Source organism: Electrophorus electricus, chromosome 6 (assembly GCF_013358815.1).
Source record: "Electrophorus electricus isolate fEleEle1 chromosome 6, fEleEle1.pri, whole genome shotgun sequence".
Classification (NCBI taxonomy): domain Eukaryota; kingdom Metazoa; phylum Chordata; class Actinopteri; order Gymnotiformes; family Gymnotidae; genus Electrophorus; species Electrophorus electricus.
Window position 1 is genome coordinate 17,713,918 of NC_049540.1, and position 16,788 is coordinate 17,730,705.

General features: G+C 42.4%; 1 protein-coding gene across 2 annotated transcripts in view; it reads right to left on the reverse strand.

Annotated features, from left to right (window-relative positions):
- gabra3 (gamma-aminobutyric acid type A receptor subunit alpha3) overlaps positions 1 to 7,126 on the reverse strand; it is an 80,700-nt gene extending 73,574 nt beyond the window's left edge. The window contains exon 1 of one of the 2 annotated variants that reach the window (XM_027019099.2): positions 6,900 to 7,126. The gene's annotated coding sequence lies outside the window, so the exon portion shown is untranslated. The remainder of the gene's footprint in view (positions 1 to 6,899) is intronic. The other variant, XM_027019107.2, reaches the window with a different exon arrangement.
- Between the last annotated feature and the right edge of the window lie 9,662 nt (positions 7,127 to 16,788).

Consider the following 16,788-nt stretch of genomic DNA (forward strand, 5'->3'; position numbering starts at 1 on the left):
AACTCACGGTTAGCAAAGGAGCACATGGAGAGCTTTGGACTCGGATTGCTCTGAAAACAATGAGGAGCGCAGCCAGTGATTCCTCTGCATGAGGAGGTGTCAATTATTGTTGAAGTATGTGAAGTAACTCAGTGTACAAACACCACCAATAATGAGCCCCTGAGTGGTTTAGCTAGGAACAGACGGGAGGTTTTTTTTGGTGGTGCCCGAGAATGTGTATGTAAAGACTAAAGCTATACAAGACAGTGTACCACAGTTCAGATGAATATGCAGGCTGGAAGAAGTCTGCTTATTCAGACTTGTAGAAAACTGCACTCTGAGTCTACTCTGAAGACTCCAGTTTGCATTTTCTCCAGTTTGCATTTTCTTTAAGTTTACAGCAGAACCATGTTGCTGTTGGCAGTGAGCCAATAGTCTAGAGACACAACATGGAGCTTGGATAGCAGGGGCTTACAGGTCAGGGAATGCTTCAGACCAACGCACTTGGAGTAGCACATAGACAAGAATGATACAATGCAGCTTGTGAGTAGACAGATATATATTTACCTACAAACTACTGCTTGTGGACATACAGCATCAAGTGCCACAGGTAAACTCTCGGCTAATATGGTTAAAGCTTCATGGGAGTCCACAGTAAATACTTCCCAATTGTATAAATAGATTTTTAAAAGACCCCAGACTTAATGGTGATGATAAATAGAAGTTTTTTTAAAGAACATCAGTGGGTGCCATACATAAATAAGCCAAACTTGTCCAACACCCTGTGCTGAAGTCGCTCTGCTTCCATAAAGCCTTTAGACCATCAGGTGCTAGAACTTAATTATGCATAACAATACTTAACGTCTCCTTGTCTGAATTCTATTTTTATTAGGGCTTTTGCATAGCATGATTGCTATTTACACATGCTGGAGCACAGAATACCGTTATCCACTACTGTGTGATTAAATGTTCTTCATGAGCTGGCTAATAAGATTCCTTTCCAAAAAACACATTAGGTTATTGGTGTTGGAATGCGAGCATGACAAAACAAGGAGGTAGCATACATGTTTGGATATCTTATCCTGACCATGCAAGCCTATCTGCATTCACAACCAGCAATAATTGCACGATACTGCCAGAAGGAGAAGTGTGTGCATGAGCACCTATAGTTCAATACTTCCTTGCAAGCTGCTTGCAACTGTACAGTATGCAGATTCTCCAGAGTAAGCAACAAACCATCTCGGAGATTTTAAAAGTGCATGCTGAAGTTTTAGCTTGGATAGTTTTTGAAGTCAGTAAAAGATGCAGTTTAGTTTTAATGGAACTTAACCTGGAAATGCACAGGCCAAATGTTTTTAGCCCACTTCTGATAAAAGCCTGGGGCTGGTAGTACTTCACATCAAAGGCTGGGCCAAGATGTATAGTCATGTATGTTTCCAGAAACCTCCTTACACACCAAAATGGAACACATTTACTAACAGTTTGGACACTGATGGTGAGTATCAACTGGAGCCACACTTTCCCTGCTCTGTTTTGAGGTTTTTCTGTTCAAGACATTTTCCCAAAAAACAGACATATGTCAAACATTCATCCTCCCCACTGTAATGAGTAATATATTCTCAGCACTGTACATCCTTGGTGGTGAATGGAAGAGTGAATTCATATGAATATATTAGTTCCCCTAAAATATATGTGCTTATAAAGCTGTAACAGTGTACTTTCTATGATCCGTATAGTGTAAATGCATGATGCCCTTCAATACACACTACACATAAAGTACCACCGGAGTCAGGTTTCTGGCTGAAAGGTCCCTCTGACTGAAACATTTAGCTCTGTTTTTGCTGTTTCTTGTGACTTTGCTATTCTTTCTTGTAAATTTTGTTAAATGAAGAACACTTAGTTGAATCTGCTGGGTACAGCATCCATGGAGAAAGAGAGTTAGACTTTTCAATTCTTAAATATTGCCTTGTGGATAATGATCAATAAAAAAAAAAAAAGGTAAACAAAGGCAAATTGAAGCTCTCAGGCCCAGGTGGGGATTTGGACTTATCTATACTATCAATCAAGCACTGGGGCTGTGTCAATGTGCAGTACAGCTACTGTAGAGGAACAGGCAGAGTTTCCAGCCCTCTACCTTCATGCATGCATGCTGACGTACTTCTGCCATCTGTAAATGATCTGCTAGCTGACAGAGTTGTGACACCCACATCAATTCCAGAGGTCTCCATTTGAAAATCAGCCCTCCTTTAATCGGCCAACCCCCACGTGCCTGCTCCTTGAAAAATGATCAATAACTGAAGCAATTTGCGGCCCTATTTCTCAGTCTGATTAACGGGAATTGAAATCATGAGATCATTATCGCCCTCAGTCTGGCTCCCCTCCAATCACAACTGACTCTAATTGAAATGACGAGGAGTGGGGAGATGATTAACAGGGAACGTAGGGGAGGTAAAAAGTTAACTTGGCTTGTGAGATTCCTCTAGGGAGGGGAATGTGGGTGGAGGACTCGTTGCATCTGATGGACAAGAGCAAACAGAAGTAGAGAACTTCGGTGTACAACCCTATTGTGCCATAAGCCCAGCGTGTGTGGTGATCAAGGGCGAGCAGGCTTCTTTTGGCCTAATCCAGGCCTTTAATTCGGAAGAGCCCGAGCAGAGGTCCAGAAGAAGATAAAAGTTACACGTGCAACAATCTTCTCATTGTTTTGTGCCATGGTCTTAATTTGCTCGAGCTCCCACTTCCACTGAGGCAAGAAAACTTGAGGAAAGAGTATGATTCGCTTGACGAAAGAATGTTCAGAGACTAAATGCAGCAGTGAAGCTACAGCAATGAACAAACAGCAACGTGTAACCTAAGTTCCTTACCATTCATTTCAGGAGTGGTTTTACATTCTCTCTCTGCAATCTGATGACATGTTCTGCTCCAGGCTGAAACAAACAACAGAGGGAATAAAAAAAAAAAAACTCCTCTTGCAGCTGCCACAACACTTATCATTAGCAGCATGCTATGATGTGCTTATTTGCCAAATTCAGCGCTAGCAATTTCTAAGATGGGGAGAAGCAGAGAGAGCCCAAAACACTGCTGCAGAACTAATTGTCCGACCTTCTTGTTTTCGTTTTGTTTTTAGAATCATGTGGGGAAGCATACTGCTTGGCTAAGAGCATCTAGCGTTGCTGCAGAAGCCTGTCAGCCCAGAAAGACAACTCACTGAGCCTCTGTGCAGGGTTCTCAGAAGTCACAAGATCCCAAGGCCAGGCCCATCTTGTGACATCACCCTTCCCCCACACCCCTGCCCCTTTGCCGCTTGTTCCCCTGAGTGATAAGTCCATCACTAACCTCAAGCCAGGCTTCTTGGCAGTAATCAGGATGCAGTCAGTTCACCTCCTGTCGAGCAGTATCATTATACGTCCATGTAAATTGCCATATCAGATTATGCTCATGGAGAAACAGTGTTGGAAGTGGAGAACATCTCTGGCCCTGGGACTGCCTTAAAGTGACAGTTCTCCGTTGTGCGCTAATGACTGTGCTTATGAGTTGCCTCTGTTCTGACTTCAGTGGATGGAAGCTGCAGGAAGATTGTACGCAGTAAGAGTGAAATGTGAGATAACTAAGGAATAAATTAGTCAAACTATGAAGGAACGAGTGCCCAACAGTGTTCATATGGCCTCTCTGACAGTGAACAGATCGGAAAGATGCTTTATTGTTTTCCGCTGAAATAACTTGAGGACGATGAAGGCTTTTTCATAGGTTTTGCTCCAGGTTACTGTTTCTGAGCCAAACTTGACCTAGCCCACGCTTTCCTGACACAGCCGAGTGTGTTACTGCCCAAGTGCTACACACATCATTCTGTGTTTATTCCATCTGTGTGCTGAGCACAGATTGCATATTCCACCTTGGATGTGGCAAATATGCCAGTGGTGTCAGGACTGCTGAGTCATCTGGGGCCACTATGTTTGCCTAGGCTCCTGAGAGAGCATAGACACCACCTTTCCCCCACCAATGAAAAGCCTCTGCTAGCCCTCTGTCGCACGCGCAAACCTGGATTTTTCACCTCTGCCTGCGATTCCTGCTGACTGTGGAACAGGCTGTGGGCTCTGTGAGTGTGAAGGTATGACAGTGAGTGAAAGCCCATTTAGGTACAGTCACAGTGTGGGAGTCATCCTGTTATGAGCTCTGCACCACATACTACACATGTCACAAGAAACAAAGCGCAAAATGCAGCCCGAGTATAGCTCCGTGTATATCTGAGGCACACAAACGATTGAGTTGAATTTCCAAAATTTTTAAAGCATAGTTATTATGTTTTAGCACTATATTATACTCAGGCGGCTCAAAAGGCTTTTACACTTCTCACTGAAAATCAGATAAGCCATGCCATGCCATCTTTCATTTGCACAAAATAAACACATTTTAGGTTTACCATACTTTATGCTGGAGAAGGGAGCAAACAGCTGTATGAACCCAAGGAGGGGTGACATTCAAACATGATAAGTCCACAACATGGCAGAACCTGGAATCAAAAGACCATTATCTGTAGTGTGAAAGTTAAAGTCAGAGAAAAAAAGATTAAACCCAGAGAGTATTGTTCATACTGGACAAGTAAGCTACTAGTCGAAAAAACAGGACTACATTAGTCAAATGCAATGTAATATTAGAGCTATGTTCTGTGAGCTATTTTATGATTGCAACCTGCATTCAGTGCTCTAAAAAATCTCTGTAATCCATTCCAGTTTTTTAAACATAGGCTTCTAGACTCTGTAACCTGACACCTGTCTGTAATCTGTCACTGTGTAATCTGACACCTGCCTGTCTCTGCAAATGCTAAAACTGAGGGGAAGAGAGAGTGTTTAGAAAACAGCCAGACAGTGACTGAATGTGTCAAAGGAGTGAAGCCCCCACCCACGTTCCAAACCTTTAAGTATTAATGTAAAATGTGCACAATCTAGAACAGGGGCTTTCAGCGTTAGTCCTGGACCCACAGCCTTGCCCATATTAAAGGTTTTTCTTGCACACCTGATTCAGCTTCTGAAGGGCTTCATAATAGCTGATGAGTTGAATCAGGTGCATTAGAACATAGGAAATTTAATATGTTCAGGGCAGTGGGGCCCCACAGCTGGAAAAAATATTTTGAGCATTTATGATAAAGCACATATCTAGTCAGACAGACAGACAAAACATTAGTAACACAAAATATCAGACTTTTGGGATGTGCATTTTTTAGAGTTTTCAATTTTGAAAATGCTTGGCACCAGGCAACAGCATTTCAAAAGGCTTTCAAAATGAATGTCAGTGATGAACAACAGCTTCAACTAAAACCTCCTCAGAGTAACTTGGCACTGCTCAAATCAGGCAGCTACAGCTAGGCAGAGGTTTAGAACTAGCTGTGCTTTCCTCTCTCCTCCAATGATGCTGCTGTTTCCTACCAAGCTGGTGTAGGTGCTAAAAACCGAGCATAGTTTATTTGGAACGCTGTAACATGGGTTTGGCTGACTGGCTGGCTGACTGAAAATGGCTCCCCGGAGGGAGGAGGCCTCTTGTAGCCTGCGGACCTCCAAACTTCCAGCACTTAAACTGCTCTTTACCTGCCACTGCTTCCATTACCTTGGCTCTGACTGGTGATTTGAGCTACTGTTGCTTCCAATCGTTGAATGTTCTCAATCTGTTCCACTTCATTTCCCACGAGCTTTTTCTGCATGCTTCTTTTTTTCCAGGTTAAGCTCCAAGGTAAGCACGAGCCTGATATAAGGTTCTCTCATTTATGACCCAATTGATTTTTTTTTTTCCCCCTGAGATTTTGCATTTAAGACTAAAAGATCAACCATGCAACATGAAGGGTGTTTACTAGATTAATAGCAGTCTGGTAGGAATTAAGTTTCATTTCCATGTGCATTATCGGATGTTAAATGAATGGCTGATTTTCGAATTAAAAGGTAACATTAAAAGGTAACGGATAACGCACAACTGCAGGAACAATATTCCGCGCAAGCTCGATTTGAATCTCTCTCTCTCTCTCTCTCTCTCTCTCTCTCTGTCTGTCTGTCTGTCTGTCTCTATATTTATGTCTCTCTAAATATGCACCCTCCACACGCACAAATATATACTAACATTCATACATCATAACAGAAAAAGCCTGGACTTAGATCTAGGGTGTAGCCTACTCCTGTTGCGGGAAATAAAACCTTCATCGTTCAGCGAATAAACAAAAGTAACATTTTTCCAAATGTGCATGACACTGAACCAGTTCCGATTTAACAACGAACTTAAACACAAGCGTCAACGTGTAATAAACATGATGTAATTAGTGCACATGTTCATTCTATTACAGTGACAGATGATGTTTCTGACAGTATAGGTCAAACGTAATACGTTTACATTAATATAACCACATTAACCAAATCGTCTCGACACAGCAATAAAGTTACCACCATTAAACAAGCAATTTTCTTTGTGAAATTCCTCACACTAACTATAAGTTTTCTATAACAACAAGGCTATCTTTATTACATGTTTTTGTTCAGTTTTTAAAAACAACGCTTGCGTGATATATATAAAGATAGCCTTGTGGTTGCATTGTTTTTTTTGCAGCACAATGTATTTTACGCAGGATATCACATCGAGTACTACAGTAATGGAACAGTAAACCACGGCCATATATTATATTATTTCCCGGACGGAATCACATTTGAGCATCAGTAACCTACACTTATCTGTGCTGCCGTAACGAAAGGAGACCTGTTAAACCTTCAGACAATTACGTGCCCTGTACAAACACACTGTTGCCCATGAATTAAATCTTGCGGTATTTTCCCTGAATGTCCGCTCATCAGTGCGTCTCACTAAAGGCGTCTTGTGAAACATTTTAAAACATACAGTATAGCTGTAAAGCAAACAAGCGACCAAAAGAAAATAATCCATCTCACCACAAATCAGTGCTGCTCCTTGTTCTTTTATCTTCGATGGACTTCAGACTTTCTTCGCTTTGGCTCGTCTGTTAGCAAGTTGCGTGTTCTATGTGATGTTCCACTTATTTTCCAGGCAAATGTTTTATGTCCAGTCAGGGGATTTTGAAGTGTTTGCTAAAGACAGTGAAACGAGGGTTACTGAGCGAGCGCTGTTAACGTAGAAAGCCTGCCCTCTTCAAACTAACCTTCCCGCCCCCTCCTTCCAGCACGCGCAGATTGGTGCTGGCTGGCAGCAAATTTCTCCCTCGGAGGAGGATTTAAAACCCTTCGTGACGGATCAGCTCGAACCGGAGAGACGTTACCGGTAATAGGAAACCCATTTATAAAGTCTCAAAACTCACCGTTCATCAGTTCGCAAACGCGTGATTCGCACCGAAGTGCCGCTACATAACAGCAATCCTATTGAATTCGTCATGCCGACTCCCTCTTTAAATTCTTGTCTTAGCCTTTTGGCAGTGTTGAAAATAAGCGAGCTTTATTGTTTCAAACGATTCTCTTTGTAGAACATTAGCAGTCGACCATAAGCATTAGTGGGGGGGGGGTGGAGTGACTCTGGAAGAGAAAGAGAGAGAAAAAATACTTTCAATACTTTCAGTGTTTGAGTGGTACTGTACTGCAACAGCTCCTAGGCTTGCCAGATGCTTTGGGACTTCTCCTCTGACCCACATTTCTTTGCTGTGACCCTGGTCCACTAGTGGCTCTGCAGCAGATATAGCCTACAGTAGCTAGACAGGTCTGTATCAGCCAGCAGAAAGAAAACCACCTGCCTCTCAGAGGCTGAAGAGCCTGCCCTTGACTCCTCCACGGCTTGTGCGTTTGCCTGGGTCGGCTGGGTGAGCCATGTCTCTCCATGTGTCTTGTGTGTGTATGGAGAATATTGTTTATTGCTTATTAGCCGTATGTCTGTTTGCAAAGCAGTTCAGTAATCTAGACTACAATAGCATTTACCCACACCTTGTTTGTGCAACACAGAAAATGTCTTTAGCAGATGTGAAGGAATCATGCTTCACTTTCACTTTGATTGCAAGATGAAGCGGTACCTATAGCCTGTCAGCTACTGAATAATAGAAGTGTTTATAGAGGAAGAATGGATTGAATGGCTGGATTTAGACCCCGGGGGGGGGGGGGGGGGGGGGAGTCTTTGCCCATCTTACATGTGCTTACCTCAAAACATTTTAACAATTTTCCAAAATTCCATTTTTGCTCTATGACAGTAGTTCTAACTCTAATTTTAACATTTTATTCCATTTTTTGTTGGCATGTTATTTTATTAAAATAGGTTGGACTTAGCCTCACAGTAAGACTTTTCACTATGGCACAAAGCCTTAGGAAATTCATGTTTTATTTCTTAGCATGGTCACCACTCAGTGCAGGAAAGAACACTGGGTGACTGAGGATGGTAGGGGTGTGGGTGCAGTGGGGGGGGGTAGAGGGTGTTCAAAGTGACAAATTCACCAACCTAGTTAAGAGAGTCCACCTCAGAAAGCTCAAAGGTTGTTAAAGAAATGAAACCATCCTACTGGGGCTGCCTGGGTGACGAAGAGGATAACTTTGCCAAGCCATTTGGAACAGCATGTTGGACTTGATGCTGCATATGGTAAATGATGTAGAGAAGTCTGTAAAACAGAACTATTTTTGCAAGTCAATATAATTTCAGCTGCCAGTTAAACTGGGAGCATGTGGTCCACCTCAAAAGGTGAAAGTATCACTGGCCACAACACATGAGCCCAGGTTTAAGGTTCAAGCTTTTATTTGTGATATCATGCACAGGGTACTGCGTGTAGTGTGGTTGATACTGCCACTCTGCAGTGAGCAAGAGTATGTACAGTAAGCATAGAGTAAATTTTTGAGGATAGGTATAGGCAGATCGATACATAAATATACACTAAACTTTGCACTAGGCTTATAGCATAGTGGAACTAATGAGGACCCAGTGATTCTTCCAGGTGTCAAACAAATGCCTTTACTGAACATAGGTTATGATTAACCAAAACCTTACCTTGTCACAGCCTATTATAGTATCTGTGTAATTTATGGTTTATTGTTCCACAATATTCATTTACTCTCTTACATCAAAAATGATCCCTTCTCTATGCTTATGGCTTCACACTTTACAATGTCCTGTAAGAAAGCCTCTTGAATATAAAGAGGTATACATGTGCCCAGGCATACCTGGAACTGAATTTCATCCAGGCATCTGTTGTTCTGCCTACTGGAACAAGCTGTCAAGCTTGGTGGAAATTTCTGTCCCTGCAAATGTTCAACATCTCCTGAACAGATCTTACACGTTAGCCTGCCAGAGTCTTCCTATTAATCTGAGCTTGCAGGAGAAATAGAATGGAGCGGACCTCCAATACCAGAGAGCCAACACCTATTGCTGACAGCCTTCACTGTAGGGCCCCGCCAAGAGAGTTTCCTGAGTGTCTGATGAGAACGTGGTACTTTTGGCTTTCAGCTAGTCCAGCACTATCCCAGGTTTTAACAAAGCAACATGACTTTGTTCTCCAGCTTTGGTGTTCCTCTACACTTTGCCAGAAAACTGCGAACACATGCAAATTCTTAGCTCCTGTTGAAACCTGCATCGGCTCCCAGAGACAAAATCCAGGTTAGTTGCCAATAAACAGCAGGCACACTTTTCTGTTGGTAGGGCAGCATGTGCTGTTGTTGTTTTTTTTTTGTTGTTGTTTTGGGGTTATTAGTATAATTTTTTTTTGCTGTGACGCATTGCTCTGTAGTTAGTGGGGCACATTTTGAGGATGACTTGGGTGGCTCGATGGCTCAGTCCAGCCACCGGGTGACACTCCAGGCAAGAGTTTTGTCCTTTGGCTTGGTCCAGGTTGCCACAGTCATGATTTTTGTTGGTTCATGAGTTTTGTTGGTTAAGGCTGGCATAGTAAGTTTTGTTCTTTGGCTTGGTTCGGGTTGGCACACCTTAAAGCTCTTCTGGGTCAGTACTGAGCACTCAGCTGTACACAGAGCTAGAACATCATACTCTATTATCAATGTCTCATTGTTGTGTTGTCATCCTTCATTTAATAACAATACTGCATCTAAAGTTGTACTCAACACAAACACATCTCATGTTCTACTCAAAGAAAACATCGCAGTCCGAGGCACAATCAGCTACTACTGTTTGTGATGATGTCTGAGTGCCAAGAAAACAGCAGGAGTTTGCATTTTATGTTAGCAGCTTTGGTTGCTCTATGCTAGATGTTCTCAATAAAGCAATGTCTTCAAATTCTTCTCTTAATATCTGTAATTTTGTCACTTCACACTAACTGACAGCTCATCATTATACCAACAGTTTGATAGGGAGCCAATGCATGCCTGCAGGTTAGTCACTAATCATGCCATGGTAATGGCTGGGAAAGTTGAGATTCATGCCACAGAACCGCTCACCATGATTAATGGTTCCTCCTAGAGGATAGTCTGAGATGCAATTATAGAGAAAAAAAAAAAGCCAGAAGGCAGTACGCTAACTCACACTTTTGAGTGTCCTATAATTGAGCCGCTGATTGAGTTTGCAAAGCCAGAGAAAGCATTGTGGATCACATGGACTTACGCAGACCATGAACACAAGCTTATGAGGCATGCATGAATTCCACTGGAATTCCACTAAAAAGAGGACTGCTTCATTTGCTTTAATTGGTGTTTGTAATGTGTGTTGGCCAGAGATGGTGAAGGGTTTGCTAGATGTCCCAGACTTAGCTGTGAGCTACTGTAAAATGCATTTTCTGTCCATTTTTAGAACATACCATTTGAATCCATCAAGATATGCTTGTGCAGGAGGCTGATCACAGGAAACTCCTCGGATTATAAAGTTTAATGCACAGAGCAATATACAGAAAGGGGTGGGGACTGTCAGCTGTGTTGAATTTATTCATCCTATCACAATGTCTGCATCATAATTCATCTCAGTGCCATTTTCCTTTATAATTATCCATAGCTTTCCTTTGGTATACACACACACACATGCACACACACTGTATACATTCTGCATGCACTCCTATATATGCTGTGTACCTTTGGGGTTTTATTCATACAGCACATTGCAGGTTTTTCCACAGTGGAAGTGTGGCATTTCACCTGAATTCTTTGGAAATAGGAAATAAATGGTAACATCTTAATTTGGCTGTTAAGGGCTATCAGAAGCCCTGCGCACTGCATATGATACACACATGATATCACACACTGTCAGAGATCTCAGGCAAGTTTAATCTCTCTTGAACTTTGTGATTTAGCATCAGATCATGAGTAGGGTCGGAGTAAAGCTGCATCTCTCTCTCTCTCTCTCTCTCTCTTTCTCTCTCCTTCTTTCTCTCTCAGGATACCTCTTCTTGTCTCCAATAGCCTGCCAGGTTATTTTGTGAGATATGAATGATGTTTTAGCTCTTGGTTCAAGATGACTTGGAATGCATTTTGAGCACCAGGTCAAAATTGACCCAACCCATTTGACATATTACTTAATAGACTGGAATGGTAATTGGTTGATCAAGATCGATGCACCTCATAAAATGGGAAAATGGTATAATCTTAATTCCACTGGGGAAGAATGACTATACAATATCACTAACATTATAGGTGGATATTTCTGAGAATTGGAGTTTATATATGGTATCAGGTCACACATATTTGGGTTTGTTTAATTGTTTTGGTCAAGTTTATAACTGGAAACTACTGCATCTTTTGAGATGTGAACACACAGCCTTCAGCAGTAATCACTGATGCCTATGACACTTTCTCCAGTAACAGCATATTCCTCTGGGCCAGCGAAACTTGTCACTACCATGAAATCCTCTTGATGCTGTTTATAACAATGGTGTAAAAAACAAAGTCCACATCCAAAACATCTATTAAATGACTTTCTTGAGAAGGGGGGCACCTGAATGTAAAGTTTTACCATGTGACAAGTGAAAATGTAACAGTGCATCCAGTGAGCCTCCCCAGCCAATAAAGCACCAGCACCGTGGGTGGCAGGTGACTCAAAATGGTGCGATTTCCCTTTGTCTTGCCTCAGGTCTTGATGATCTCCAGCTGCTGTTTCTCTCTATCTCCATCTCTTTCTTGCTCCCTCTTTCTCTCAGGCACACGCATCTGCTTAGCCCAACGAATGTGAAAACTCTGCTACTCCTTGCCCTCTCCGTTCGCCTGCACTGCCCCCCGCCCGCCACATGGGAGTGGTGCCCTTCATTGGTTACGGTCGCAAGAGCCTCCGTCAGCGCAGCAGCTGCCCTCCCTCGAGCGGTTCCTCGCCTCCCCCAGGAAATGCTGCCTCTCCATCCTGCCACTCGAGACGCAGGCAAGAGGGGTGTTGGGGATCGCCTAAATTAGCATCGGCTCCGGAACCCGAGGCACTGGTGCAAGGCCATTGGAGCAACATGGCCCTCCTCCACAACCTGTGGCGTTATTACCAATAAGTAGAAGGGGAGAGAGAGAGAGAGAGAGAGAGAGGGAGAGAGTGAGTGGGGATTAGATGGATGGAGAGTGAGGGAGCATTATGGGCTCTCACGCTGTGGCCATTAAGAGGCAAGCGGCTGAGTGATGGCTGGTGGTGGGGCGTCAGGAGGGAGTTTGATGCTGCTGTCCATGAGAGAAGGACTGCAGGTGGACATGATGCTTGCCAATCCCGCGGTCACGTTCAGAAGGGAGGACTCTGATGCGTATACAGTTTCTCAAGAACATTCATGCGTTCTCACAGTAGGGTGGCCAAGTTGCCCAGCTTTAGGATGGACAGTCTGGTTTTTCAGCTCCCTCTCCTCCGTCCAGCCTCGATGTACACCTGTTTGTCAGCCTTCTGTCATGCACCCGCCTGGCCTGTTCTAAGATGTCACACCTTCTGGAGTTGCCGGAAGTTACTTTCCACTAAATATTATTTTTTGCATGTCACCTGGTTACATACATGTAAAGCAAATACCTCATATTTCACTGGATTAACAGAAGACTTTGTACCTTACCTGCTGTCTAATTGTAGAAAATCCATGGTCTAAATGCTAGTCAGTTAGGTCTGCAACGGTGTGAAAACTTCAATTCTCGGTGGTCAGCACATCCTTTTTTTCTGAAGGAGAGATTAACCCTTCTATTTGTGAGGAAAGATGAATTTTGCATGCAGGTGCCTCATTTGGTGGTTGTTTGGTAAAACAATAATTTATATTACAGATTTCTAGATCAAATTGGTCAGCTCAGTCAGCTAGTTAGATAGGTTATGGTTTTACTTCCATGTTGTAGTGTCTTATACCAGTCCCCCATATGTCCTCTTGGGGGTGTGATGTTCTCCTTTTTAGGGGTTATTAAAGACGCCACCTGATCTCACACATGCTGTGCACGGGGTCAATCTCTTGCTTACGTAGAAAGAGACATACGTGTGGGCTGTGCGTAGAAGAGAACATGCTGTTTTGCCACAGGGAACAACAAACAGCCATGCTGGCACAAACAAATACTCCCCTCTGCCCTCCAGTGCTGCGTTGTATCTAGGATATCTCTTCCAATCTAAAGTCCATATTCGCACAAGTGTAAAAACTATTTACTTAGTTCTCACAAGATTAATCACTCCACCACACATACTGCCTGTAAACAAAAAGTGTGTGTGTGTGTGTGTGTGTGTGTGTGTGTGTGTGTGGACAGTCCCAAATGTTGATGTAGTAATGCTGTCCAGTGATTCAAGAAAAAATTAATCAAGTTAATGGCATTAGCTGTCTAAATCATAATTAATCACACTTAAGAATTTAGCCAAGTATAGCCCTAATTGAACATGTTTGTATTTACCAAAATTGAAATTCTGCTGTAGATGTCATATGCTTTATAAATGTGAAAATAGATTTTTTTTAAATGAGCTAGATGATCCATAGCATTCACTGCCTTTTTCTGTATGGAAAAAGGTTTCTTTGCTGAAAAAAGGACACGTTGTTTCAAAGTAATTGGCTTGAAAATAAAACAGACCTTTTTTTAATGTCCCACATAGTGACAGTAGTGGCAATGGGTAAGCTCCACCTTTAAAGTGGCTGTATTGGTTGTTTATGTACAAGCACCACCATTATAACAACTGTATTGGTCAGGCTTGTGTGGCAGTTAGCTATGAATGAGCTCTGACATTTTAGTTCTGCATCAGTAAAGATGAGCAAAGCCTACATAGGATGCCACTTTTCAACTTTGCCATGTACTACCTATTCCATGACTCTTGGGTTCCCACCATATCTAAAACCACTAGACCAACCCTCTGGGATGGGTTCTGTCAACTCACTCCTGTACATGAAATTTAAAAAAATACTATAAGCACTTTGTTAATCCCCAAATGCCAACACTCGTATATCCATACCAACCTCGCAGATGTACATATTAATCTTTTCATTTAAGGTTACACGATGAAAAATTCCTCGCATCAATGATACCAAGACATTTGAAGAACTTGTCGGACTATGTCAGAAACATCTATTAAGAAATATATGGGCCTGCTGTCAGGTCTGTTTCAGAATTTTGTTAGGTTGCCACTCTCTGCTGAGTGATAGCAATGTGTGTAGAATCTCTAGCAACATTGCTTATACAATTGTACCAGTGCAACACACACTGCCATGCCATTATCATGTCAATGTTATCATCACATTAAAAATGTTCCTCCACTCAAACATTGTCCGGTCAGCAGTGGTCCCATGGTCACAAACTGACCGTTGAATTATGGAGTAGAGAGTGGAGTAGAGATGGATAAAGCATGGCATCAGATAGGACACACATTGTAAATGTACACCTACAACGTATTTCTATAAGGTGTGTGTGCCCAATAAAGTCTTTAATGAGTATAGGTTTTGAGGTGTCTTGGAGATAAAGTGGTTGATAAGTGACTATTAGTAAGTGAACTTGCCGGGTGTGATACCTCAACAGCTCATAATCCAATACTTGTCTGCAGACCTTTTGGTCACTGCACTGTTAACATAAATGCAATCTATCTATTGAACTATTGATCATGATTGCTGTTACTGACCAGGACTCCTACTTACTGAGTGTGAAATAATGTAATGCAGATGCAGCAGCTCTTACCAAGGGGCAGAACATAAACATTAGCCAAAGGTCAGTCTGTCCAGTTAGGTAGCATAAGCGATTGTGAATCAGTTTCACCTGTTTTGGTGCAAATTAAAGTGACAACAGGTGCCCTGGAGAAACAATAGCAAGACAGCTCCCAAAATAGGGACTGGTTTTGCAGGTGGTGGCCAAAGATAATTACTCTCTCCTTATCCTTATAGACTGATTCTTCTCTACAGTACTGTAGTTTTGAATTTTGCTAGTTTACTCCACTACTGGTAGCATGAGGGAGTGCCTGCAGCCCATTCAGGTTGCACAGGTAGTCCATCTCCTCCAGGATGGCACATCTATAGGTTTGCTGTGTCTCTCAGCACAGTCTCAAGAGCATTGAGGAGATACCAGGACATGGCCCATTACACAAGGAGAGCTAGACAGGGCTATAGTAGGGCATTAACCCAGCAGCAGGAGTGGTATCTGCTCCTTTGTGAGAGGAGGAACAGTAGGAGCACTGCCACAGCCTTACAAAATGACATCCGGTGGGCTATTGGTGTGCGTGTTTATGACCAAACTGTCAGAAACAGACTCTGTGATGAGTTTGATTTCCATTGACTGTTGCTACATCATTTAGTTCTCAACAAGGTAAATAATTTATATCAGTAAAGATTTTTACTGCTATAAACTTTAATCTTTCATTCATCGAGAGCTGATGTGTGATTTGAAGTGTTCCCTTATTTTTTTAGCTGTATATATAGGCAAATTAAGAGAAAAAGGTGTTAACACATAAATGAATCTGAGGACTTCCCACTGCTATGTGTAGAAAGCCCTCAAACTTAGGATATTACAAAATGTTTAGATAAGCAATGTTAAAAGAAAATGATAAAACACAAAAAACACAAATTTGTGTGTAACCAACAATGTCATCTAGAAAAAAACAAAAAACATGGAATCGATGGAAATTTGGAATGATGTAAAGGTAAACAAACACTGGAGGACAGTGTAATGTATAATCCCACTGTCATCTTGCAGTCCTTGACTCCACATGACTCCTTTCTGGTAACAAAGTCATTGATTACCTTATTATATGATTCTTCCACACCTTTTGTAATTTATGTTGAGAATTGCCAATAAAGGCCAATGAAGCACTCTTGGGACACTGTAGGTCACAAGTATGGGTTAATTAGTTTCATCTTAGAAAAGCTCCTCTCTGTACTGGATACCATTATTGGTAGGATTAATACAAAGGGCAAAGGGTTGCTCAGAGATGGCAGTGAATATAGGAGAAGGCAGTTGAGTAGAGGTTTCATGTATGTATTTGTTTGTTTGCTATTGTTTGTTATTCTGTTAAGGCATCATTATCTGTCTCACACTGAGTTGACAGCTCATCATCTGTCAGATTAGTACAGCTCGGCAAAGAAACCAAGCTTGCCATTTGCGAGCTTGACAGGCCTTTCCTCAACATGATTTGGCAGAATCTAACACAGCGCTAAAAATGCAGCTGCGAAAAGCTCTTCATGCGTTTCGCGGCCAAAGTGCCGTTTTCTGCGCTTCTCACCCTCTCCTGGCTGAGTGCAGCAGATTTAGGATGGCATCCACGTTGCTCCCATCGCAGACTCCTTCAGCTGTCGCTTGAGCTGCCGTCAAGCCAGTGACTGTGTAGCCAACGAGGAAGCTGTCAGCAGATCGACAGGCACGTCAGGCTTCGTTCCAGGCGACTGTAGAAGTTCGATCACACGCTAGAGGCTAGTTTGAACGTGATAGTTCAGCATGGAGCGAATGGCAAACCAATAGAGGACTGCCTGCCCTGTCCATCCTGAAGTTACAAGAGCTTTTTCCTTTA